This window comes from Crocodylus siamensis, chromosome 5 (genome assembly GCF_052110815.1).
Source record: "Crocodylus siamensis isolate JL-2025a chromosome 5, ASM5211081v1, whole genome shotgun sequence".
NCBI lineage: Eukaryota > Metazoa > Chordata > Crocodylia > Crocodylidae > Crocodylus > Crocodylus siamensis.
In genome coordinates, this window is record NC_143399.1 from 185,718,204 (window position 1) to 185,742,908 (window position 24,705).

The 24,705-nt window shown below is 46.1% G+C and overlaps 1 long non-coding RNA gene across 1 annotated transcript in view; it reads left to right on the forward strand.

The window, feature by feature from the left end:
- The window catches only part of LOC149865038 (uncharacterized), a 58,510-nt gene that overhangs the window by 6,793 nt on the left and 27,012 nt on the right, over positions 1–24,705 (forward strand). The window contains exon 2 of the long non-coding RNA XR_016442358.1: positions 13,849–13,932. This is a non-coding gene — a long non-coding RNA (uncharacterized LOC149865038). The remainder of the gene's footprint in view (positions 1–13,848; positions 13,933–24,705) is intronic.

Below are 24,705 nucleotides of genomic sequence, written 5' to 3' on the forward strand. Positions count from 1 at the left end.
GTGTGTGTGTGTGTGTGTGTGTGTGTGTACGTACCACTGGGGTCCCTCAAGTCTCTGCCCTTAGACCTATATTGTTCAACATCATCATTAATGATGTGGACATTGGAGTCAGAAGCGGACTGGCTCAGGAAATGGGCAGACGAGAACCAGATGGTGTTTAACACCGAAAAATGCAAGGTTCTCCACCTTGGGAAGAAAAACCTACAGCATCCTTATAGGCTCAGCAGTGCTACATGGGCTAGCACTACGGAAGAAAGAGACTTGGGGGTCATCATTGACCACAAGATGAACATGAGCCTGCAATGCGATGCTGCAGCTAGTAAAGCGACCAAAATGCTAGCTTACATCCATAGATGCTTCTCAAGCAAAACCCAGGACGTCATTCTCTCCTTGTACTCGGCCTTGGTGAGGCCGCAGCTGGAGTACTGCGTCCAGTTTTGGGCTCCACAATTCAAAAAGGATGTGGAGAAGCTTGAGAGAATGCAGAGAGGAGCCACGCTTATGATCAGAGGTCAGGAAAACAGACCTTACGATGACAGGCTAAGAGCTATGGGGCTCTTTAGCCTGGAAAAGCGCAGGCTCAGGGGTGATCTGATGGCCACCTATAAGTTTATCAGGGGTGACCACGAGGATCTGGGGGAATGTTTGTTCACCAGAGCACCCCAAGGCATGACGAGGTCAAATGGTTATGAACTCCTGCAAGACCGTTTCAGGCTGGACATAAGGAAGAATTTCTTTACTGTCCAATCCCCCAAGGTCTGGAATAGCCTGCCATCAGAGGTGGTTCAAGCACCTACATTGAACACCTTCAAGAGTAAATTGGATGCTTATCTTGCTGGGATCATATGACCCCAGGTGACTTCTTGCCCTTTGGGTGGGGGGCTGGACTTGATGATCTTCTGAGGTCCCTTTCAGCCCTAAAAAAGAGAGAAAACAAAACAAAAAAAACATCAATCTCTTCTCCCTTTGTCCAGGTGATAGGTCACCTGGTTGTGGAAGGAAATGACATTGGTCATGCAAGACCTGCCCACAACAAACCCATGCTGGCTATCCCTCAGGATGTTGCCACCAGCCAGTCTGTTAAGAATGGCTTCTTTTGATAATCTTTTCTATGACCTTCCCCGGGACAGAAGTCAGGCTGATGGGCCTATGGTTTGCTGGATCCACTTCCTCCCTTTCTTGAAGATAGGCACCACATTGGCCTTCTTCCAATCTTTAGGCACTTCACCAGAGTGCCAAGAGCTCTCGAAGATCCATGCCAGGGGCTAAGCTATGATGTTAGCCAGCTCCTTGAGTACCCTGGGGTATAGATTGTCAGGGCCAGATGACTTGAAGGTATCCAGCCTCTCAAGGTGTTCCTTCAGAGGTCAGCATTGATGGAAGGCAAGGACTCTCCCTCACCTGCGCCTCCCTGTCCTGTAATGGGCAGGGGTGCCCCATGGGACTCATGAAAGAACAACACAAAGTACCCATTTAGTAGGTTGGCTTTTTCCAGGGCATCAGTTGTCAGTTGTCCCATCTGCTTTAGCAGGGGTCCAATGTTGTCCTTGCTTTTTCTCCATCTCCCCACATATCTAAAAAAGGACTTTTTAATATTCTTGTAGATAGTCAGAGTTCTGTCACAGCCTTGGCTTTCCTGGTACGCTCCCTGAAGGTCCAAACCATTGCGGAATATTCCTGCTTGGAGGTGGATCCCATCCTCTATCCTTTGTAGATCTTTCTTTTTAGCCACAGGGAGGTCTGCTAGTTCCCTGGAGAGCCAAGGGGGCTTCTGTGCCCTTTTGCTGCCTTTCCTCCAAGATGGAATTGCATTAGCTTGTGCATCGAGGATCGCTGCCTTGAGGAGCAACCACTCTTCCTGAACACCTCTCCCCTTGTGGTCGTGGTCCCTTAGGGCCTCATTGACAAGCCTCCTGAGCTTGTCAAAGTCGGCTTTCCTCAAGTTGAGGACTTCAGTATTGCTGGCTGACTTGCCAGCTTTACAGTGGATGGTAAAGGTGATCAGCTTGTGGTTGCTGTATCCCAGCTTCCCATCGATCGTTAGGTTGCTGATTAGGTCATCACTGGTTGCCAGTACCAGGTCGAGCCTCTCCATGAGCCTGTAGACTTCTTGAGTCAGAGGTCATCCATGCACAAGAGGAAGCTTTACAACTGCTCGGATTTAGCCAAGTGCTCTTCCCACAAGATGGCTGGTTAGTTGAATTCTCCCATGACAACCATGGACCAGGAGCATGCAGCCTCAGCCAATTCCTTAGCAAACTCCTGGTCAAGCTCTTGACTTTGTGAGGTCTGTAATAGACTCCCACCTTTGTGTCCTCTGTGCCATGTTCCCCATGGATTTTAACCAAGAGGGTCTCAAGTCGTCCACCGTGGGTGCCAATATCGGCTTGCAGGAACACATAGGTTTCCTTGACATAGCTACACGCTCACCCCTTTTGGCCACTCAATCTCTCCTGCACAGGGTATTGTTACCTGTCAGCTCCATGTTTTTGGGGAACCCTGACACAGGACACAGACTGTCTGACTCACAAAGAATCGCCCCCCCTCCCCCCACCTAAACAGAAGCTGATTAAGATGCAGTGCGAGATGCACCTAAAACCCTCAAGATAAGGGTGACAAAAGTGGAACAACGGCCCTAGGTCTCATTTGCATCTGAGATGGCAACAGATGACCATTCATTTACATGAGAGATGGAGAACAGAAAACCTGAAGCAGAGACTGCAGTGAATTCTGGGATCAGCAAAGCAGGGAAGCATTGCATGATGGGAAGCTGTGTTCCAAATGCTAATCAACCCCCACACCCAGCTCAGCATTTATCAGACCAGTTCTAATCGGGATTTACAAAGGACTTTTCCTCCGCGCCCCCCCCCCCCCCCACACCTCTAAGCAAAAGTAAGTTTATTGGGCATCTCGGGCCGTACATTCCCCGGTCCCACTATGGGAGGCCTATGTAAACTTAATTGGCTAAAACTCGGTTGCCGGGCTAGGGAATGCTGAGGCAATAGACCGAGTCAGAGGGGGTATGGGCAACATTTGAACAATGGCACAGGGTTCATCACAGCGTCCAGCCTGTTGGAGCCCTGTCCACAAGTGTTGTCATACTTTTCCTGAGACGACTGGTGGAAGTCCTTTCCACAACAGGTTATGAACACTCCAATAATTGCCTTAAGTCTGTTAAAACACTATAGTAAGATCTGGAAAAGTCATGCTAAGCTGAGGCTTGTTCACAGCAAGTAAAAATCGAAAAACCCTGATGCTGCAATCTATTGTTTCTGAAGACACCAGGAGATACCCCATCAAGTATATCTGCTATCCATAGGAATGTCAAGCTGGCTCCAAGTAGGTGTTTCCTGAGTATTAGTCAAGTTCCTGAGATGTTCCACCCAAGATAACCCCTTGTCAATAGAAAAGGCAACTTGATTTACACTATTGAGAATGCTTGAAAGAAACTGAACTGGGGGTATAAAAATCTGTAAAAGAAGCAGCAGTGTGTGCTGACACCACTCGCTTTCTTCTGGAGAGGCTGCAGGAGGATGATCATCTCCCTTCAAGGATTGTGCTGAGAACTTTGACCTGTCAGCTTTGCAGCCCTAGTGCCTTGGACTGGTGAGAACCCAGCTCTCTCTCTCTTTTCTCTTCTCTCTCTCTCTAAGCATAGATTTCTAAACTTGAACTGTATTAGTTAAGTTTGAGCTAAGTTTCCCTAAATACTTAGTGAAACCAGGGTATACTGTGACTGTTTGTGTTTGTTTTTCCTTTGCATGTCTATCACTACTAGTGGCAATATATATTTCATCTACTTAGCAATAAATAACTTTTATAGTCAAACTGGTGGTAACTGGGTATATTTTGCCACCTTTACTTCTCTTTCCCCACTTGCTCTGTAGCAACGCCCCTCTTACCTAAGCTAAAGATCCCTGTGAAGCCCAGAAATACTGTGGGGTCTGCTCATCAAGAGACTAAAAGATTGGGACGTGCTGAGTTCGAAACACATAAGGCTTGTACAGGCTGATTGACCCAGTTTGGCTTAGACGTGCCTTAATGAACTGAATGCTGGCCCATGAGGGTGTCATCTGGACACCCAGACAGATTCAGAGGTATTCTGTTTAATTGTGTGCTTGTGTCTGACTGTGGTTACTGTTGCTCTGATGAACTGATTCTTGGCATATGAGGGTGTCAGCCTGTCCATGCTGATCAACCCAGCCAGGTCAGGCGTGTCATGTTAATCTGTGTGTGTTTGTGTGTACGACTGATTTGGGGACTGGAGGAACCCAGCCCCACTGAACTGAGTCCTGCAAGATAGCTCCACTGGGGGTGAGGGCTTGCAGAAGGGAGAGATACAGCTCCATAATAGAAACACAAGTAACACAAGCAGCACATTGATAGAATTACCAAGACCCTAGCCCTAATAAATGAGCACACCCCAAAGTAGCGGGGAAATCTGGTAACAGTATAGCCATCTATACCTGTGGTCCAGTCATGGGTGGAGTCCCACCAGGTCTCTGTTATCCTTATGACATCGTAATTATTTGTATTAAGCAGCAGGACAAGTTCCTCCTGTTTGTTCCCCAAGCTCCTGGTATTCATGTACAGGCAGGCAAGTGTCCCCTTGGGGGCCCTTGCCTTGTGTACAGATTGTTCCACGGCTGGGGCAGGAGTGGGCTCTCTTAAGTGCTTTGGCTTGCTGGCTTTGCAAGGGTTGCTCAGCGGGCCAGCGGTGGTTGTAATCCCCCTGGGTAGTTCCCCAGGTCAACACCACACTGATTTACTGATCGAGGCCCTCTTTTACATCTGGTGGAGTAAGGATTACGAAGACTTTCCAGAATGTATAAATATGTGATTTCATCCATCTCAAAAATCCGTGACCAAACTCCCCATCTGCTACAGGAGATAATAGAGAACATAGTGAAAATATGTATAGCATCAGTTTTGGAAAATACAAACCAGCTCAACAGAAGATTAGTTTTCCTAAGAAAAAATCTGGAAGTGCTCTGAATTGTTGTGGTGAGAAAGGTATGTGGACTAGTTGTGGTTGTAATACTCCATTAAAGCTAATAAGACCTTTTTTTCCCCCCCTTTCTGCAATTTTACATACCTGGAAATGCTGCTGGAGTGGAAACTGAGATGCTTTGTATCATTTGGATTTTGCAGCTGGAAAAATGTTTCAGCAGCTAAGAGTAGAACAGGAGAATTGCTTCCCTTGATTTTAACACAACCCAGTATGCTATTGGCTTTTCTTGCACCAAGTGCACACTTCAACTTATGGTCCACTATAACCCCTCGGCCTTGTTCTACACTATTGCAGCCTAGCCAGTCATTCCCCAGTCTGTCTTTGTGCATGCAGTTGTTCTGTCCCAAATACAGGACTTTCCACCTGTACTTACTGAATTTTATTTCATTAGTTTCCTACCATTTCTCCAAATTATCAAGTTCATTCTAGAGCCTAGCACTATCCCTCAGAGTGTCTATAAATCCACCAAACTTGGTTTTGGCCACAAAATTTACTGAAGTGTCCACTCCATCCCACCTTCCAAATAATTATTAAAAATATGAAACAATACTGGCCCCAGATCATACCTCTGGGAAATCCCACAACCGATACCTCTTCCCAAGTAGATAAAGCCATTGATGACGACTCATTAAGTATGATGATTCAACCTTACAGTACTTTCATCTAAACCAGGGGTAGCCAAAATGGCAAGTCCAGCTGGTGGCTGGACTCCATTTCCCAGCAGCCCCTGCCCATGTCGCTGTGGCTGCTTTCCATGGAAAGCCCAGGAGCGGTAAAGCTGCATCGGTGTGGGGCTAGGATTTCTATGGACACCGGCCCCAGCAGTGCTGGCTGAGCTGAGCCAGGGCTGGGACCTTGCAGCGGTGACGGCACGATTTGGAGCCAAGGCAGAGCTGTGATCGACTGTCTGCATGCCCCAGCTGTGGACCACACTGTTACCACTGCAGAATCCCGGCCCTGGAGCAGCTCCTCGCCCTGCTGCATGCCCTGCCATTGCTGCTGGGGCTGTCATGGCTCGGCTGCTCCTGGGGTTTCAATGGAAACCAGCCTACAGCAACCTGGGCAGGGGCTGCTGGGAAATTGAGTCCATCGTAGGCTGGATCCCACCCCTGGTCTAAACTGTATTACTTACATTACTAATTTGTAATAGAAAATAGTCCTGGAAGCCTTGCCAATATTAAGAAACAATCACATCTGCTGCTCTCCACCCATTTACAGAGCCCATCCATCACCTTCTGACAGGAGGAATCGCGTTGCTTTTGATGCATTCATGTTGGCCATTCTTGTTCACCTTCCTGACCTCCTCCAGGTTCTTAGAAAAAGATTTTTTCATCTTTAATGACCTGCTTCATAACCTTTCCAGGTGTTAAGTAATTTGAAACCATCAATTATTTGGAAAAGATTGAGAATGTTCCTTCAAACTTTGTGAATGGAGATAAGGAAATTATCACCTTATCTGTTGAAGCAGGAGGGCTGGTGGGAGTTACAGAATCATCCAAATTCTTGTTTTTGCCTGAGAGAAATAAAGATTTTGAATTTTTTTTTCCTCCTGGGAACAAGTACCTTAAAAAGGACTTGCCTTGCTGCAGGTATGGAATTCCTGTTGCCTGGGAAGTGAATCAACAAGAGAAAGGGATGCTTGAAGACTGAAATCTCTGAGAAAACATCCAAGTACCCTGAAAGATTCATGTGTTAAAGTACTGACATTAAAATATGCCATCAAAAAAGCCAAAATGTTGTGCAAAAATTTCCCAATTACATAATCACTGAGCACTTACCAGGATTCTGAAGCGTATGTGAGCATCTATGGACTCAGATTTATCATTCCTTGATGAAACAAGTGGTGAACTGCAAGAGATTTTCCAAGAAAAGCTCCACATTAATTAAAAGTTAGAAATCCTATTCAGACTTCATGAAATTAGGATCATGCATCTTTCCCCAATTCATCTGGATTACAGTTTGAGAAGTTGAAATGGCTGTATTTAAACTACTGATATATCAAAAAATTGTAAATAATTTATAGAAATTGTAGGTGCCACCAAGAAATTAAGGTGGGTCTTGAATGTAACTTTCAAATCTGTATAATAACCTTATTGTTTAGACTATAGCCTGCAGCTTGTGAGAATTACTTTTCTTGTTAAAAGTAATTTTATCCCACTAGAAGTGGAACATGGCCCTTAGAGGAAAAAACTTATTTTCCTGCCATGCACCAATGAATTGATATTTTTAAAAATGAACCTTGATGTCTTTTGTAGAAAAATTCAGATGCCATTATCCAAGAGGACATCAATGGCAGTTTTATGATTGTTCTCTATATTACATAGCACTTTCATGTTTGGATCTATCCTTTTATACTTCCGGATGTTTGAAATTGCTCAAATGTTCATTGTACTGGACAATCACATACATTTCTCTCTTACTTTTTCTTAATTAATTTTTCATGAAATACATGAACTTCTGGAGGCAGGCAGAGCTTCAGAAAAGCATATGTAAAAGGGAAACTCATTTGGCCTTTACAGAGGAGTTTTCATATTGACTGTACAATATAGTTAACTTTCTCTTCTGTACCCTCTCAGCCTTTCACAAGGAAGCTGAACTTGTTTTTGGTTTCTAAGTACCTGGGGAAAGGAATTGTTCCTCAGGACCCCAGTAAATGAGGTAGACTTTGGGATGCTTTTTCTGATAGTCACTGAATAGCAGACAAAGCAGTGAACCATTTTCCTTCAATATTTCCCTTTGAATTCTCCCTGGGCACAGATTGGCTACAAAATATGGAAACGCTTCTCTCCAAATGGAACTCAAGAGTATTACTCAAGGGGACAGAACATCATATCCTCTTTGAAATGCTACATTCAATCTGTGCCTATCAGAAATTCAAGGGTCATATCTGCTGTTAAACTTACTGCAGGGATGATCATTTTGTTTTTTAAATTAGGCTTGCAATTATTCCACACAGATGCACAGAATAGATTCTTCACAGGCAAAGGCTATGTTATTGGCAATGACTTCCCCCATAGGACTCTCAGGTTGCTAGGACAGACTGTCCATTTTCTAATCCAATAACTGCAGATGACAAAAATATTCCTGTTCTTTTGCTTGTTGCCATCTACGTAACCTTGTAATTTTTTTTTTTATAAACATAGCAGATTATTTTGCACCTTTCTTATTTTACCCTTAAGACTAAAGTGAATGCAGATGTTCTGCTGAGGCAATACATTTTTATAATACTTATGATCAGTTAAAAAGTCGCTGATGAGTGAGTCTGAAGTGTGTGAGGTTTGCTATTTGATATCATAATCTCCCTTTATGACAGATATTGCCAGTAATGTCAAAAAAGGGGAGGAAAGTCAAAGCAAACAGAACTAGAGGTAAGAACTAAGTGATTCAATCTGCTCTTACTGCTCCTGCTGTATAAATGCTGCTGCATGTCTTTTGTTAGAATGTTGGCAATATTTTAAGTACTTGATTGACTAAATATCTTTATTCTTTCCTATCCAGTGTGGTTAATTTAAAGGCTGAGTTGTATTTAGTGATTTCCAAGCCTCCTAAGATTTGAAATATCTACTTGAATAAGCAACCAAAAGTTGGAATGCTTTTCTGAAACTAACCCTGACTTATCCCAACCTCTGCAGTCATCATTTCAGGTTGGGGGTTCTTGGTTTGCTTGCCAAGTTTCCAGTACTTGCTGGCTGCTTAGGAACTATTGAGACTATCCTGCTCAGAGTGTTTCCATTTTCCTGCTTCTGGGCCTGATTAAAATTAAAACTTTGTATAAATGAACTCAAACAGAAAATAGATTTTTTTTTCATATCTCAAGATGAGCTCTTTCACCATGCAAGTTAGATGTAAACCTGGATAACACTACAACAAGACCATCCATCTTCTCTACTGTTTAAATGGATTACTAAGAAACAAATACTTGGAGCCAAATCCTGCCACATTTGAAGCCAGCCAACAGGATTAGTCAGAGAAAGGGTACTTGTTAGCATGGCCTGTGAGCTGGACCTAGCCTGTGGAGCTGTATCATCCAGCCCACCAGGCTCCTGGGAGGCCTGGGTAATTAGGGAGAGGATGAGCAGGAGTGGGGTCCACCCCTGAATTCCAGCAGGAGGAGCCCTACTGGGGGCTAGATGTCAGATGGCTTAGGATAGATGTCAGATGGCTTTCCTGAGTCTTTATATGAAACTATTAATTCCTAAATCTTTATATGAAACCAAGGAAGAAGTTTACTTTTTTTTTTAAATGCACACTTCTTTTTTCCTTTAATTTTTGTGAAGAATAGTGAGCAAGTTATATCCTCTGTTATGTGTGTACAGTTTCCCCCAACTTTGAAAGTCAGGAATTTGGTGTGTATAGGGCACAGGAGGTATGTCAAGGGTATGACCCATGTGTAAGGGGTCAGAGCTCAGAAACCAAGGGTTTACAGTATCGTACGTTCAAAAGCCAAGCCAAGGGTCCCAGTGTCAGGTGTTAATCTAAGTTTGATCAAGCAGTCTACAACTGAGGCCAGCCCAGCAGTCAGGAGCTGATGAATCCAACATGCAGGCTGAGATAGGCAGGAGTGAGGTACAGGGGTTCAAGGCTGGAGGCAGGGCAGGAAGGTCAGAGGCAGAGATGAGACAGAAGCAAGGCACAGGCTAGGCAGATGGGTCCAAGGCAGAGGAGGGAGTACTAGAGTCAGGCACAGACATCCACTACAGAGATATTGGAGGTGTTGTTGCAGAGACAAGGCCCTGCAGGGTTTTATAGCCCTCCCATCGGGACCTTGTGGCTCCCATTGGTTCTTCTGGATCAGATGATCTCCCCATTAGAAACCTCATGGGAGGGTCCAGGACCCAGAGAGCTGCTTGGTGGTGCTGCAGCCCAGCCCCCTGCTCATGAACCTGAGGAACCCAGGTTTAAGCCCCAGGAATCCTGATAATGTGGTCGCCTACACACATGCATTGAGGCTGCTCTGACGTGCTGTAATTACAGCACGTTGGAGCATACTCAATTAATCAAGTCTGCTGGAGCGTGGTAATTATCGCACTTCAGCATCACATGCATCAGTGTCCCCATGCTGAAAAATGGCAGTGGGGGTACTCTAACTAAAGCTCATTCAACGAGCTTTAGTTAAAGTGCCCCTGTCACCATTTTTCAGTATGGAGACACTGATACATGTGACATTCCTGGAGCTTTAATTAGAGCAGTTCTCGGATCCACTCTGAAGTGCCACCACCCTGTCCCCAGCTCCCAGAACACATGTATAAATGCCCTGTGGGTCTATGTGCCTGTAACTGATACTATTATTACTTCAATTTTTTGTCTATGCTTTGTTTATTCACTCTATCCTTTTCTTATCCTCCATGCTGCATTCTTTCTTGTCTGGCAGCTTTTATTTATTCATTGTTTGTAGTATTTCCAAATGAGGCTAGAAACTGGAGACCTGACTAGGTCCTGTTATAACAGAGCACCCTTCCCTCCAAAGAGTTTATATCCTAAAATGACAAATGAAGGGAGGAGAAAAGGAAATATTATTTTTCTCCCTTTACCAAATGGGAACTGGGGTTCAGATTGGCACAAGATCCATGAGAAATTATGGCAGAGTTGGTTATTAAGCCTAAATCTCCTCATTCCCAGTTCAGAGTCTTAATGCTGAAGACAATGTTGTGCTCTGACTGACCTTAGTTTGAAGGCAGAATAGATGTTCACCTTTCTAGAGTAACTAAAAAGAACACAAGCTTTCTTGGGCTGAAGCTCACTTCATCAGATGGCCTACATTTGTCATTTTCTCTCTCTTTCAAAAGTCAGGGGTTACAGGAGAGATCAGATTTTGTGGCTTTATGTAAGGAAGGGAGCATCGGCCACCTTCCTGTCTGAGTAGGCAGAGAATAGGTCCAGGCAGGAGGGCAAGGGAGGTAAAGCTCAGAATCGCAGGTTCAGCAAATATTCCGTAAGCCATGCTCCCAGTGTGCTTGCATGGATCCAATATAATCTCTGGCCTGCAAAGCCAAGCCAGCCAGCAGCTATCCCAAACCCTGTGAAACTGAAGGTCTAACTGCTGCTACAACTATTTTTTTGGCTTCCAGTACAGAAGGTGGTGAACCTTACTACAGGGTTAACAAACTAGATGTCAGGAAGTACAACCACAGTTTAAGTAACAATCCTGCACCTCCATGGATGGAGCTTGGACCTTAAGGTTTTCTGCATGTATCTTAGGGTTTGAGTTTAAGAAGTAAAATGGAGCCAGTTTTCAGATGACATTTTCAAAATACAGTTGCTTTAATAACAGTTCAATATATTAATAGATTTTCTTGCATATAACTCACACTGTTACCCCCTGCCCCAAAATCCTTTGGTGAAAACTGGATTGTGTATTGTATGTGAGAAAACAGATCTGCAAAGCCAGGGGGTCCCTTCATGCTGGATCAGGCCAGAGCATGGTGTCAGTTTGCAGTCAGATCTGGCATGTGGCCCAGAGCCAGCTTGCAGGGTCTGATCTGGCATGTGGCCTCAGAGCCAGCGGGTGGCTCTGCCCCATCATGTGGTCCTGGACTCAGTGAACGGCATTGGACTCGGCATGCAGTCCCAGAGCCAGTGCATAGGATCAGATGTGGCACATGGCCCTGGAGCTGGCATACAGCCCCAGACTCAGCACACAGCATCTGACCCCATACATGGTCTCGACCCTGCTATTTCAGAGGTGCCACAGCCCCAGACATGCAGCATTGGATTGGGCCTGAGCTGCAGCCCCAGACCTATGGCACTGGTTCCAGTCAGGCAGTGTCCTGGATTTATTATGCCAGATCAGGCCCAGGCTGTGGCCCTAGACCTGCACACTGAATTGGGCCACGATGCCACACATGCCAGGCTAGATGAGACCTCTCATGCAGCCCCAGACACAGTCAGGCTGGTGTGTGGGGTCAGTCCACAGACTCCATCCAGCACATGGGACTGTCAGCAGGCTCACCTCCGTAGCTGGTGCTGCTCAGATCCTTATTTAAGATCTTATTTTCTTCATGCAACCTTTTCCAGAAGATGTTGTATGCTATATTCTGGGGCAGGTTACATGCATGAGAATATGGTAGCTAATAGCACTTCTTGTGTGCAGAAACAAAAGCTTTCCAGTTGCTTTAAAAACTGGTCAGTGTCGTATGATGTAGGGCAGCTTTTAGCATGATTTGGCCAATTGCAAAAAGAGTCCAAGATGAAAGAGAAGACAAAAGAGTTAGGATTTTTAAGTGTTTGCCTCTTAAGAACAAAATGTGAACCAGTGGCAATGGTGGGAAATAAAATACTGTAAGGCAATTCACAGGGCAACATATGTTTCAGCATTGGGATTTATTAAGAGAGGGGAAGAAGGGAATGCATACATTGGGGAAATTAGGAAAAATCTGACTACAAGCAAATGTGTTATTTGAGGTCCATTATTTTCTGTTGCTTGCAGCTGCACCCAACAGATCAAAAGGATTTGAGGCCAGCTAAAAAGTATATATGAGGCTAAAGTGTACTATGGTACTCATTATCCTTTATGCAACCCTCTGTAAGGGGTTTGTTCTGTGGCCATATCCTGGATCATAGCACAATAAAAGTAGGAAATTCTGAGTTAAAGTAACCGTCTGGTATGGTGATATCATCTTACAATAAACAAATGTCAATGCAGAGTTATAAATAACCTTTTTTATAGTAATCTTGAACTGATCGGATCCCAGATGTACACTCACTTCATGAAAATTCCTATGCTTTGAAGAAAGGGGAGAATTACCCACTATATAAAGTTAGAGATATTTCTATATATGCTTCTTATGTATAATACGCATTATGGTCAAATAGGGATATAATGCTGCAAGAAGCCATTCTTCCCCCTGCCTTTCCCACCAACACAACCGAGGCCTCCATGCAAGGGCCAAGTACCACGTAGTCCTATGAGCAAAAGGACAGCACTGTACACCATTGCTTATCAAAACTTCCATTATCCAAACCCTGGATTATCCAGACAGCATCATGTATTTTACTGATATATAACTATTGGTATGGCAGAACAACCCATTTTCTTCTTAAGCTTTATTTCAGATAGTACATCTACTCTATGATACGGTATTGTAATTTGGTACTGTGTGCTGTTGTTCCCTTTTAAGCTTTAATTAATACTATATGATATCTTTACTCTTAAGTTTGATGCAATAACTTGCAAGTATTGGTATTGTACAACAAACTGTTCTCTTTTAAGCTTTGGTGTATTTAAGATCTGGACTATGCAGTCTGGGGTTTTTACACTGGGTGTCATGTAGAATTCTTCACCAGAGGCTGTGACTTTTGCTATCCAAAAAATTGCAGCTACCAAGTGGCTTTTCAGCAGGTGTTTCCCAAAGGTATTTTAATAACCAGGGTTGTATTGTAGGACTGTGCTAGGCTAGCATCAATGACAGCAGTGATCTCTTCAAGAATGGGCAATTCCTTAAAGGCACGGGAAAACTCTGTATAGTTCATGGTGGAAAGGACTGGTATATGGGGCTGTACTGTAGTTTAGGCACAGATATCCCCATGCACTGAGTTCAGACTAGAATAATGCTACCCTGGTCCCAGTGCATCTGGTCTTTTCTTTTAAATCATGATAAACAAGAAATACATCATGCCATGATTCTGTCAGGTGGTGAATGTCTCCTGGAAATTGCTGAATCCCCTCAATCCCATCAGTCTGCAATGGGCAGTCAGCGCTTCATAGAACCATGCTCATAGATGTTAAATCATTCTGCAGTAGCATATGATATTGAGTAATGGTGCTGTGAAATTACAGGAAACCATTAGAAAAGAGACACGTAAATTCTAATCTTCTTTGGCTTCTCTCATTGTTGCAGCGGAGTTAATGCCTATCCACTCCATCACCAGCAGCTACCAACTGTGAGAGAATTTTCTTGCTTCACATGCTGACTGCATTTAAGGTATGTCTGTGATGGTTTAAGGAATCTGTCTACATACAGCTTATGAATTCTGGTTGATATTACAAGCTCCCTGTGTGTTTATACCCTTATGGTTGTCTTTACAGTCTTCTTGTCTCATACGTCTTGTGGTAAGACAAGGAGACTGGCGCCTGGGTGTCTGCCTCCAACTGGGACAGTTGTTGAGGGCCATAAGCTTTGCTGTACTGTAGAGGAACAATGGACTGGCTGCAACATAGGTCAGACCAATTCCCCACAGCTTGCCTGCAGAGGAATGGAGAGTAGAAAAACATCATACATAGGAACAAAGAACCAGGTTGTTAGCGCTGGCTTTTAAAAACTTAGGGACCAGGAAAGTTGCGCACATAAAAAAGGGAATTTGGGACAATAGTGAGAGGAGACTTAGGCTAGGGATAGACATTACACATAAACCAGTGTGAAAATGGCTGAAACCAGTTTGAGAGAAACCTGGTTGAATGTAGTATCAGACTTAAGTGATTTGGCTCAAACCAGTTTATGCATGTCTGTCCCAGACCCCTTGCTGGTTTAAATTAAATGAGACTCCCCCAGCATGCTCTCTGGCTGGGTGGGGCTCTCTGCTTCACAGCAGAGCTGGCCCCTCCCCTCTGCTCCCTGGCTGCAACTCCAGCAGTCTGTGCAGGCATCTGCCTGGCTTCTGCTTCTCCCTCTCCCCTCCCCACACTCTGCTATGCAGGCATTCCCCCATCCCTCACAGACACCTCTCGGCATTAGCTAGCAGACCACATGCTGGCAGCTACCGCTGAGCTGTGGCACACAGGACAAAGGCAGAATCAACAGGTAGCTGGTAATGTCCCTCTGTTTTCTTAATGGGCTCTTGAACACTGAGTTAGGGGTGATAAACATTCCCTGCTGGGCTGCTGTGGGGAACCCCTCCCTAATCATAGTATCCTGCCTGGTCATGCCCCCCCTCAGCTCAGCTCTGTAAAAGGGAAGGGACGGCTGCTCTAGCACCACCCCGGCTTCTAGCCTCAGCCATAGCAGGCATGTGCCTGCATTTCTGGGATGTCTGTCTGGTTACAAACTAATTTAGCTTAGTCAGGATAAACTAACCTGCAAAGATTGAATCAATTCAGGCTCAGGCTTTTTGAACGTCTGTCCCTAGCCTTAATGACCCAGAATAGAAATCCGAGTTGAAAGAGAAAAGTACAGGAAACCCCTGAAAGGACACCAACCATTGCATTCCTGAAAAGACACTAACCAAATCCTAAAGAGTGCTTGAGGGGTAAAGAAACTGAGGCAGAGAATGGCATATTTTGTCCAAATCTGTAACTTTTGTTTTGTTTAGAAATCTCTCCCCGAAGTCTGTACTTTGTTTGCTTCAATGATCATGCAATGGGAAACCAGAGTGATCACACAAGTGGAGATGTGAGGAGAATATGTTTAAGCTACTAAGGAACTGGGGTTTGATTTTTGGGGGAGTGTGTCAGACCACAGCCTCAAATCTTGGACCTTTCAGGCTGCTCATCCCAGCCTGCCACCCTACAGCTGGTAACCCAGGCTTTTCAAGGCTGTCCTGACACCTTCAGCAGGGCCTAGTTCTCCATCTACTCACTAGCCCTGGAGTGGCTGGCTGAGTTCAGCTGACACTCCAGCCCACCTTATAAATCTCCTCCCTGGAACAGGACGTGCCTGCGTAACAGGGCTTAACCTGATTCCAGACTGCCTTGCTGTTCCCTCCAGCTTATGTTCTGACTCGGTCCTCTGCTTGATCTTCTAGCTTCTTGACCCAGCTTGCTCTCTGACTGCCCAAAACCCTGGCTTCCTGAATTGGCCTTTTCCTAGACCTGATTTGTCCTCTCGGGTTGTCTTTCTGGCTTCTGACCCACCTTGTCCCTGGAATCTGCTAGTTCCTTCTGACCTTGGTCAGCACCCCAGTCCCTGAGTGGTCCCAGATCTGGCTGCCCATGACCTGCTGTGACAGAGGGAGAGGAGGATGAAGAGAGTCAGTGCTTGGGGGTCTTGGAGCTAACAACATCTGAACTGCCTTCTAAGAAGGACTATTGGAGACAGCCTGAGCCCCACAATTGAGCTAGGAGGACAGAAATAATACCTGGAGCCTGTCCAAACCAGGGGATCCTGAAAGCATTCAGACTCAGTGAGTCCATACACAATAGCCTTGTGTGTGTCCAACCACGTTGACCATGTCTGTGATTGTGTCACACCATGTACACACTTAACATGGCTTAGAAACCTAGCGGCTGTTTTATAAATGCACATATCAATGCCATCAATCGCGTAAACTCATACCCATGCAGACCTGATAAAATCCCAGCCCCAGGTTTGCAACTGACTCGACTGGGACAGAGTTTCTCTCATGAGAGGCTTCTGTGCTATTACACTGATTCCTGAGGCCCCAGTTCAACTATATGCATTTACTTATCCTATTTGGTAAGGCATGTTAACACAGTGCTTAACTTGAACATATTTTAAGCTTAGTTGAAATCAGTCTGATTTAAGTACATTCTTAAGTGCTTTTCCCATTCTGGACCTAGCAGAGTTACACATGCATCATTACATGCCTGATGTACAATGTTACTGACTGTAGTGACAGCAGTGGGCATAAAAGTCCTGAGCAAAGCCATCCACCTACCATACTCATTTAGATGCATACACCCATGCCATCCTTCACACTCGTAGCTATTGGTGTGTCATAATGTTTTGACCTGTGTTAATACTAGGTATAGACCCAAAGCTTCAACTTTTTTTAACAGCATACAGGTGGAGGACGCTTTGTTGATCTGCCTTCTTAGAAGAAGGTAGAGCCTTTCATCACAGCTAATGAGTAAGTGTTGGTGAATCATTGTCTACCAAGTTCACACAGAGATGGGCATGACCATCTGGTCAGATGGCACCAAGGACAGAGAAAAGGAAGGGATACTTTGAAGAGAGACCCAGCTACCCAGAGCTAAATTTTAGTCCATTACATTCTACAGAACACTAGCTTAAAAGCTTCACTATACCAGTAATCATTCTTCAACACTAAATGTTGCATATTAGTAGCCTAATATGTGATTCAGGACTGTCCAAGTGGTGGCCATCAGCCTGTGGACTCCCACCCAGCTGCATCTCCCCACATTGCTCCAGGGGTTTATGGGCTCCCTTTCCCTCCTCCAGCTTCCCCGTCCTGCCCCTATCCCAGGGGGAGCCCATGACTCAGGGAATTTAGGTTAGGGTACCCACGTACACAGTGCGGGTGGGGGTAGGCAGCAACATGTGCAGTGGTGTCAGGGAACACATGCATGGCTTGTGGCTCGGAGGGCCTGTGGCTTGCTGGTGCAGCCTGCAGGGGATGCAGCCCCCAACCTCTTAGAAGGAGGACAGCCCTGATTATAATTTATGGTGAACCCCTCAATTACATTATTCTCTTTTCCTAACATTCACACTTTCTGAGAGGATCCAGCAGGCTAAAAGTCAAAACTGATAAAGAGTGAATAATGCAGTGAACAGCTACAGGATTCTCTCTTATTCTCTCCTTTTGTGCTGATGAAATGAACTTGAGTGCATGAAAACTTGTGCTTTGTGTATGTTGGGTTCAGTCAGTTCATAAGATGCATATCTACCCTGCCTCATGCTTGCCAAATTAAGTCAACAACACAAAACACTCTGTTTACCCAAGCCAGGAGCTCACACCATGCTTGGCTTCATAAATTGTGTGATGATATTTTCATATCAAACTTATTCATATAAAACATTCTGTAAACATTGCATCAGCACATCCCGGTGTATTCGGGTAATTATTGCAAGTTGTAGTTGCCATATGATGCTTAAGGCTTTGTATTATAAATCATTTGAGAAGGTCATAGCAGAAGAAGTCACAGCATGGCCTGTCAGATTCCAATGAATTGTGAATTCTGCTAAATACCTTGTCAGAAAAACACAAAAAAAGGAAGGAAGGAATCAATTGAGAGTAATAATTGTAGTCTCCCCGTAACAGAGGACTTGTTTCTGTACCTTTTGCATTTGGAATCCCTCAGAGACTTCTGTGAGTTAGGGACTGTGGGACTGGGCTTGCATTGTCTTGAATGTTTTATCACTTCTCTGAGCTGGAATTTACAGGTAGAAGCTAATGAAGACACATATGTGTCTTTACTGTTTATCACTGACGTGGCTATCATATCACTCTAAAATCAGTAATGGTGTTCTTGAGTGTCTGAATTTCATCATGGTTCTGTGATATTTTGTTATAGCTATTACTATTATTTATTTAGTTATTAGAGCCTTCACTTAAATTATAAAACCTTTCAGCTTTTATTTTAAAAATAACTTTCTAGTCCAAATGGTCACAGAGAAAAAAAAAACTGGGAAAGGGATTAATTGAAACATAAAAGCTAAAAAACAGACAAGAAAGCAAAAAAAACATCCAAGATTTGGGTTATATTCTCTTTAATTAATGATTTTAAAGCCAATATAATGATTCTTGAGGCCAGACTAATTGATTATAGGGCACGGGGTTGGCAATGCTGCAATCAGAACATTTCATTTTGTAAAAGTCATTTAACATATTGAAAAATTGATTTTCCATTCCTGCACTTGGAATTTGCTGTCGTTTTTCAAAGTTGTATAATCAGCGTGGCTAACCTAATGAACAAGGTGCTAAACGTCCTGAGAGTTCCAAGGCAGAGGTTTTATGCACAGGGCCCACTATTAGGGGGCCCTACGCATAAAAGTTAAAATTAGATAAAATCTAAAATACAGAAAAAACACTTAGATATTCTCAATTGATTCCCCCCCCCCCCCCCGAGGCTACCGTCAGGATCCATTTCAGCCTCAAAGCCACATCTTGTTTCTTTACTTCTGGAAAAACCACATCCTTCTACCCTCTGAATCCACTATTGTGACAGACTGTGGACTCTTAACAAGGAGTCACCATTCACATAGAGCTGTCTTCTCCTGGCACTGGTGTGAATCTCAGGCTTTCCCCCTCCCTTCTGGTCTTCCTCCTGCCCACAGTTCATCTGATGTTCTGTTCTCTCATGATCTCATGTATATTATCCTCATACCGCCTCAGGCTCCATTCCTTGACTATTTTTTTATTCTCTCTTCATCTCTAGTGAAGTTATTGACTATCTAAACATTGGCTTAAAAATCTGTATTTGTTCATTTAAACCATGCATTCTTTGACAGCACTGAACATCAAATTCAAACTTGTTAGCTAGTAGTATATGTCATCTGAGGGTGTTTACTCAACTTACAGCTTTCATGTGACCAGGCCCCTGAAAGCACTTTACAGCCCTGACATAACACACATGCATGGCTGCAGAGTGCATTTAAAATGGCCAATCTCAAGAATGATTAACCCTTCTCAAATGAAGTAGATGAAGGCACTCTAAAGCAGAGATCCTTGGGGAACTTGTGTTCTCACCACGGCTAATTTTTCACACAGGGGCAGGGCTGTCAGCAGGGGAGGAAGCAGGAGGGGTAGGGAGCAGCATGGAGCTGCCAGCTGGGCTTGGCCTGGCTGGAGCTGGAAAAGGGGGTGGAGGGAACAACAACACAGAGCCCCCTTGCCTTGTGGACCCAGGTTGGCTCCCCCCAGTACCCCAGCTGGGTGGCTGAGGGAGGAACTGCAAGGCAAGAGGCCTCTATTCCACCCCGCTCCACCTCCTGCCAAGCCAAGCCCAGCCACTAGCGCCATGCTGCTCCCTCCTGCTCCTCCTCCCTTCCCTGCTGATAGCCCCAGAGCTGGGAGGGGTGGGGCTGAGGAAAGGGAGGTTCAGCAGCCTCCGTAGAGCTCATGGAGCACCCCCACATGCTGGCCAGGACTGGTGCAGGCAGGCTCAATCCCTCCTGACCCAACAGGTAAAAGTCTATTGGGTTGGACACACTCTGTCTTTCTCACACACACGCGTGCACACACACGCGCACACACACACACACACACACACACACACATACACAATTTCATGGCACTTAAGGACAATAAGAAGTCTTTTTTTAAATACATAGGGGGTAAAAGGAAGGTCCCGGGTAATGTGGGGCCCTTGCAGGACGACATGGGAAACTTGGTCGTCACACCAGACGGCAAAGCTAACATGTTTAACGATTCCTTTGCCTCCGTCTTCCTAAGTAGGGACCAGAACAGCCACCTCCCTACTGGGCCCCACCGCGGGCCCTGGGGGAGGCACACCTGGACCATGGGTTAGCGAGGATTTAGTTAGGGAGCTTCTGGAGGGGTTGGACGTATTCAAGTCAGCCGGCCTGGATGATCTCCACCCTAGAGTTCTAAAGGAACTGGCTGAGGTCATTGCAAGTCCCCTGGCACAACTTTATGAGCACTCGTGGTGCTCTGGTGAGGTACCGGAGGACTGGAAGAGAGCCAGCGTGGTCCCCATCTTCAAAAAAGGCAGGAAGGAGGACCTGGGAAACTATAGGCCGGTTAGTCCCACCTCAATCCTAGGCAAGCTGTTCGAGAAAATTATGCTGGCACACATCCAGGAGGGGCCAGCAGGAGACTGCATGCTTAGGGGCAACCAACATGGGTTCATCAGTGGAAGGTCCTGTCAGACCAACCTGGTGGCCTTTTACGATCAGATCACCAGATCGTTAGATGCAGGGGTATGTGAACGAGCTTACCGCTCGCCTGGCGATTTTAGTCCCGATGTCTGTTCTTCCTATCACCAGCCTCTCCTCTGGTCTTCCTCTGCGCCCGCTGCGCTCGCCTGCCTCGACTTTGGTGTTGCTCCTGGTTCAGTTGGATTTTTGTGCGGCGCGTGCAAGAGTGTCCAAAATTGAGACTGGGGGTCCATGGGACTTCTGAGGGCTCCTCCTCCCCTACACCCTCACCCGGTCCTCCGGGTCACATTCCGCACTCTGCCCACCAGGTCCTGTGGTTCCTGGGTGCCCCGCCACCTGACTCACCACCGGTTCCCCGTTTTTCTCGCCGAGCGTCCTTGCTCGCTGAGCCAAAAGGTCTGGGCTCCCTGCCGGATGGGGCATACTGGCTCGTCTGCTTCCTCGTCCGCAACTGAGGTCCGTGTCAGCAGCTCTGGCTTGGCGGCTCCGTGCTGGGCGGAGTGGATCCTCCCCTCCGCTCTCTTGCCAGGGGCTGGGATCCGCGCCGGCAGCTCCGGCTCGGCGGTCCCACGCTGAGTGGGGTGGATTCCCCCCTCCGCTCCCTTACCGTCAGCTGGGGAACATGCTGGCAGCTCCTGCTCCGCGGCTCTGCGCTGGGCAGCGTGGATTCGCCCCTCCGCTCCCTTACTGTCGGCTGGGGAACACGCTGGCAGCTCCGGCTCCACGGCTCTGCGCTGGGCAGCGTGGATCCGCCCCTTCGCTTCCGGTCCCACTGCTCGCCGCCCCGGGTTGGATCCTGGGCTCTCTTTTAATCCTCCCGCCTCATCCGGGTGCCTGGAGTGGGTAAGTGGTTGCTCCGCCCCCTGCACCCGGGCTGAAGGAGCCTCACGGGGCCCCATAGTCCGGGTAACTCCTGGACAGGGTAGCAGTGGATATAATCTTCCTGGACTTCCAGAAGGCCTTTGACACTGTCTCTCACCCTGTTCTCATTAAGAAACTGGGGGGCTGTGGTGTAGACACCCACACAGTCAAATGGGTCGCCAACTGGCTGGAGGGCCACACCCAGAGGGTGGTAGTGGATGGGTCCTTCTCAACCTGGAAGGACGTGGGCAGTGGGGTTCCGCAGGGCTCGGTCCTCGGGCCCGCACTGTTCAACATCTTCATCAGTGATTTGGATGAGGGGGTAAAAAGCACCCTGTTCAAATTTGTTGATGACACTAAGATGTGGGGGGACGTGGGCACACTGGAAGAATGCAACAGGCTACAATCAGACCTCGACAGGTTACAAGGGTGGGCGGACGAGAATAGGATGGGTTTCAACACAGACAAGTGCAAGGTGATGCACCTCGGGAGGTACAACCAGCACCATACCTACAGGTTAGGGAACTCCCCTCTTGTCAGCACAGAGGCGGAAAAGGATCTTGGGGTCATCATTGACTCCAAGATGAACATAGGCCGGCAGTGTGGGGAGGCAGTTAGGAAGGCCAACCGCAACTTGGCATGCATCCACAGATGCATCTCGAGCAGGTCCAAAGAGGTGATCTTCCCCCTCTATGCGGCACTGGTCAGGCCGCAGCTGGAGTACTGCATCCAGTTCTGGGCCCCGCACTTCAAGAGTGATGTCAACAGCATGGAGAGGGTCCAGAGGAGGGCCACTCGTATGATCAGGGGACAACAGGGCAGGCCCTATGAGGACAGGCTGCAGGACCTGAACCTGTTCAGCCTCCAAAAGAGAAGGCTGAGGGGGGATCTTGTGGCCTGTTATAAACTAGTCAGGGGGGATCAGCAGGAATTGGGGGAGTCGCTGTTCCCCCGAGCACCGCCAGGAGTGACCAGGAATAACGGTCACAAGCTGGCAGAGGGCAGATTTAGGTTAGATATCAGGAGGCGCTACTTCACAGTCAGGGCGGCTAGGATCTGGAACCAGCTTCCAAGAGAAGTGGTGCAGGCTCCTACCTTGGGGGTCTTTAAGAGGAGGTTAGATGAACATCTTGCTGGGGTCATCTGACCCCAGTATTCTTTCCTGCCATGGCAGGGGGTCGGACTAGATGATCTGCTCAGGTCCCTTCCAACCCTACAAACTATGAAACAATGAAACTTTGTGTAAAGCGCCGTGAGTTAGAGCACAGCCCCATAATGTCTGTAGGTGCTCTGAATGTACAGTTAGCCTTATCTAAGTAGAACTGTGGTGACAGTAAAGCCCTTATTACCAGTAGGTAGTAGATTTGCTTTCAGTAAAACTAAAAATGTGTGCGTCTTTGAACTGGTATATCACAAAAGTGTTTGTAGAAGAGAAAGCTACAACATAAGATGTATCTACAATCGGAAACTGAAAAGCCTGTGATTTTGCTTTAAGTTGTACCATATTTTCTCTCCTATTTCGGGCCGTATAGGAATTTGGTGATATCACTTTAATTATATTGAGAGTCCACTAGTGGTACACACTGTGTTCTCTGACCTAAGCCCCGACACGTTACATTTAAGATGTGATTAATAGGTCTACAATCTCTCTAGGTAATGTATTCCAGTGCTTCAATACCCTCCTAGTGCGAGTTTTTTTCCCCTAATATCCAACCTCAACTTCCCTTGCTGCAACTTGTGACCACTGCTCCTTGCTCCGCCATCTGCCACCACTAAGAACAGTCCAGCTTCATCCTCTTTGGAACGGCCCTTCAGGTAATTAAAGGCCTCTATCAAATCCCTCCTTGGTCTTCTCTTCTGCAGGCTAAATAAGCCCAGTTCCCTCAGCCTCTCCTCAGAAGTCATGTACCCCAGGCCCCTCACCCTTTTTGTTGCCCTCCACTGGACTCTTTCCAACTTGTCCACATCCTTTCTGTAGTGGGATTTTTCTGACATCCCTGGCACACAGGGATCCCAGGATCAAGGAACCTCTTTCTGATCCTGAGATCCCATGCACTGTGGATGACAGAAAACCACATGTGCAGCCAGCTCACACATGGCTTTTAAAGGTCCCAGTGGGATGGGGCCCCAGGACTGGGGAGATGCAATTGTTGGGATTGCAAATCAGATGCCATCACACCTTTTAAGTGAATGTCTATCAGTGGCCCTAGAATCCAAACACGGCAACAGTGTGGAAGTGTAACTAGTCCTTCTGTGTTATGTATATTTACTGATCATGATTACTGGCCCCCCATGTGCCCATGTAGTTTCTTCATGCATTTAAAATTAAGAGGGAAGGATATAACACATTTGAAAAAAACAACTGTGAGAAGTAATTTATGAGTTTTGAATCAGGACAGTGATCTTTCTTCCTCTTTAAGCGAATCCCCACAACTGTGACTCGGAGGCTTAAAAGCTGCCATGATAGGCCACGTCTCTTTCTTTCTCCTCATCCATTTGGTGATACCTCTGTGCTTGCAGCAGTTGTAGCCTGGCACTTGTAGTACTCAGGCCATGGCCACAGTGAAAGTCCTGAGATAATTGTGAGTAGACCCGTATTTCCCCAAAACCTATCTCTCAGGCCAGGTTGGGCAGGTGAAGAAGAGACAATATTTGGATGCTATAACATCCTCCAATAGGTGGCAGTACTTGTATTATACTAACATTACAGAAGCCTGGATAAATTCCTGACTAGAACTGTGTAAACAACTTAAAAAACCCATTTGGGTCAAATGAAGAAAAGTGATTAAGCTACTGTGTTTGACAGCCACTTTGCACCTCAACCAAAGCTTCTGCCTGGACTGGAAGGCAGTTAATATATTTTCCCCTTTGGGCACTGATTTAGTACCTTTAGTAAATTCCACTGACCTTTCCCAAGTGTTCATGTAGTTATGATACTCACACAAAACACATTTAAAACTTAAAGCCTTGGAGGCCACCAGCTCAAGGACAGTGCAACTGTGGCTACCCTCTAAAATGTGGGACAACTTTTGACTTCTGCCACCTCCCAAACATTTAGGCAGACATGAACAGATACTTGGCACACTGTTCGCAAACACACCTGTGGCCATGTCACTGGGCAACATAAGAGCCATAGTACTTGTAGGGACGCTGTGCCAAGCCGGTTTTCCTAGAAAAGCAGTTGGAATGGTTCACATGTTTTGAAGCATCCCTTCAGGGGGGAAAGGCCAGAGGATCCTACTCTGATTGATCATATTGCTCCCCTCCATGACACCAGCTTAGTTTCTATGTGGAATTTAAAACTTTGTTTTTGTCCTAAGAAGTTCTAATTGCTGTGGTCTGAAAGGCTGCCTGCCTATC